This window comes from Mus caroli, chromosome 19 (assembly GCF_900094665.2).
Source record: "Mus caroli chromosome 19, CAROLI_EIJ_v1.1, whole genome shotgun sequence".
NCBI classification, from domain to species: domain Eukaryota; kingdom Metazoa; phylum Chordata; class Mammalia; order Rodentia; family Muridae; genus Mus; species Mus caroli.
In genome coordinates this window covers 992,785-995,945 of record NC_034588.1, presented here as the reverse complement: position 1 = coordinate 995,945, position 3,161 = coordinate 992,785, and the positions used below count along the sequence as shown (strand labels likewise).

Below are 3,161 nucleotides of genomic sequence, written 5' to 3'. Positions count from 1 at the left end.
CTCTTCTCTTCTCTTCTCTTCTCTTCTCTTCTCTTCTCTTCTCTTCTCTTCTCTTCTCTTCTCTTCTCTTCTCTTCTCTTCTCTTCTCTTCTCTTTTCTTTCTTTCTTTCTTTCTTTCTTTCTTTCTTTCTTTCTTTCCTCTTTTGTTTTTTGTTGGTTTGTTTGTTTGTTTAAGACAGAGTTTCTCTGCATAGTCCTGACTGTGTAGAACTCACTCTGTAGACCTGACTGGTCTTCAGCTCAGATCTGCCTGCCTCTGCCTCATGAGTACTGTAATCAAAGGTGTGGGCCTCACAATGGCTGTTCCTTTGAAAAGCTTTCAGCTCTTTGTGCTCATTGTTGTTGCTTACTCTGCCTAGACAGGTACCTTTATACCTAAGAAATGTTTACAGGAATGAGGAGAAGGCCAAGTGTAGAAGATGTTGGCCATGCAACCCTGATGACCCAGATCCCTAGAATCTGTGTAAACTCAGACACAATAGCATAGGTGCCTGTAATCCCAGGGCTGCTGTGGGGGAGAGGAGAAAACAAGGGGACCTCTGGAAGCCTGCTTCTAGGCTTTTATGATGAATGGTAAATGGGAAAAGATATTGATTTTTAGGACTGCTGATTCAGACCATGGCAGAGCCCTTCCATTGTAAATGGCTCTAAAATTGGGTAAAGTATATATGGTCACTACTATTGGCTTTACAAATAAGTAGAAATGACCCCTGAGGGAAGGAAAATATTTGAGGTTAACCCCGGACAACAGGCTCCTGCCCTTGTCTGGCAGAGCACAGAGCTGACACTGAGGCAGAGCACAGGAGTTCTGCTGCACTGGAAGGCAGAGCTCATAGTCGAGGGCCACCAAAGCATGGGGAAATTCAAAGGCAAGCTGCAAGAAAGACAGCCATGGAGAGTGCCCAAGTCTGTGTGTGACTTCTCTATGAAGCCTTAGCTGAGGCTGGCTATGCAAGTTCAGGGTGACTTTGCAAAGGTAACAGAGATTCTCTATTGCTGGGAGGCTGGGAGTGAAGTGGAGATACTAAAGATCCCATGGTCCTATGAGAATTTGCATTGTGGGTTACTCAGAATGAAGACACTTCACTAATATTCTGGTTGACCTCAGTGAAGCTGCGCTGTAGGAATAGGGACCATGACCTAGAAGCTGGGAAGGCAAACTAGAGGCTGCCCAAATCTGGCCCAGCACAAGCCACTACAACCTGTGTATTTGCTTGCCTCCTCTTTCTACCTGATCTGTACTACAGTGGCAGAGACAACATGGGCTGGAAGATCTGGACTCACTGTCTTGCTCTTTACAGAGGTCAGCTCTTTTCTAAACCCTTTAGTAGAACAAAGCTACACCAAGCCTGTCTAATACAGCCTAAAATCAAGTTGTAAAAAGATGAAGGCGGGGAGACTAGGAAGATGGCTCTGCTGTTTAAGAGCATGAATTGTTCTTTCAGAGGACCAGAGTTTGCAGCAGCACCCATGTTGGGTGGCTCACAAGCAGCTCCAGGGGACCCAGCACCCTCTGTTGGTTCCATAGGCACTTACACAGGCACACAGGCACACAGACACACCGATGCATGTATACACACACATGTTCAGGTAAAACATTCATGAACAAAAAATAAAAATACAGTGTTTCCTTAAAATTTTTAATATTTGCCAGGCAGTGGTGGCACACACCTTTAATCCCAGCACTTGGGAGGCAGAGGCAGGCAGAGATCAAGGCCAGCCTGGTCTACAGAGTGAGTTCCAGGACAGCCAGGGCTACACAGAGAAACCCTGTCTCGAAAAACCAAAAACAACAACATCAACAACAAAAAACAAAAACAAGAATATGAACAGGCCCAGCTTGGTTGCCCATGCCTTTCAAAAGAAAAGCCCACATATTGCATAATTCTAGTTATTTATTTTCATGTCATATTTATTCAGTGTCCGAGTATTTTGCCTGTAGGTATCTGTGCAGTACATGCATGCAGTACCCACAAAAGCCATAAGAGGCATCAGAGCCCCTGGATTTTTTTTTTTTTTTTTAAGATTTAGCTATTTTTCTTTTATGTGTATGAGTGTTTTGCCTGCATGTGTATATATGGAGCATGTGTGATCCTGGTATCCTGGAGGTCAGAGAGAGGGCATCACATCCCCTGGAACTGAAGCTACAGAAGGTTTCTAGGCTGCCATGTGGGTACTGGAATTGAACCCAGAACCTCTACAAGAGCAGCATGTGTTCTTAACTACTGGGCCATCTCCCCAGTCCTGCATGATTCTATCTGTGTGTGAAATGTTCAGAATAGGCAAATCCATAGAGACTAAAAATATGTTAGCTGTTGCCAAGGGGACTTGGAACTGACTGTCGGTAGCTGCAGAGTTTCTCTATGGAGTGATTGGAATGTTGTTGAACCAAGGAATCATGTTAAAGATATGGTCCCTGGTTAAGAGCATATACTGCTTTTCTGTAGGCCCCAGGTTGAATTCCCAACACACAGATCAGATAGCTTACAACCACCTGTAACTCCAGCATCAGAGGAATTAGTCTCTCCTGACACCTGTGCTCATGCGCACATACACACACACATAATTAAAATATTTTTAAAAGATTTGCAAATTATGTATACAGCACTCTGCCTGCATGTATGCCTGCATGCCAGAAGAGAGCATCAGATCCCTTTACAGATGGTTGTGAGCCACTATATGGTTGCTGGAAATTGAACTCAGGACGTCTGGAAGAGCAGAGCCTCTTAACCTCTGAGCCATCTCTCCAGTCCCATCATAATTAAAATCTTTTTAAAATTCTTCTACATGAGTTAGTGTTTTGCCTGCATGTGTATCTGTGTGAAGTTGGTGTTCCAAACCACTGAGCAATCCCTCCACATGGACCGCTGAGATGGCTCAGAGGGGACAAACCCTTGTTGCCAAGTCTGACAACCTAAGTTCAATCCCCCGAACCCATGTAAAGGTAGAAGGAGAATCAGTTTCACAAAGTTGTCCTCTGACTGCAGGCCTGCACATATACACATCTGCCTGGCCCTCTGGCTACACACCTGCACACATAGATGTCATGCCTTGCCCTCTGGCTACACACCTGCACACGTACACATCTTCCCCTGCCCTCTAACAGGACAGTAAGCTTTCTTTTTTTCTTTTTCTTTTCTTTTCTTCTTCTTCTTCTTCTT

General features: G+C 44.6%; 1 long non-coding RNA gene across 1 annotated transcript in view; it reads left to right on the top strand.

The window, feature by feature from the left end:
- LOC110285895 overlaps nucleotides 1-3,161 on the top strand; it is a 10,628-nt gene that overhangs the window by 4,952 nt on the left and 2,515 nt on the right. The window lies entirely within an intron of this gene.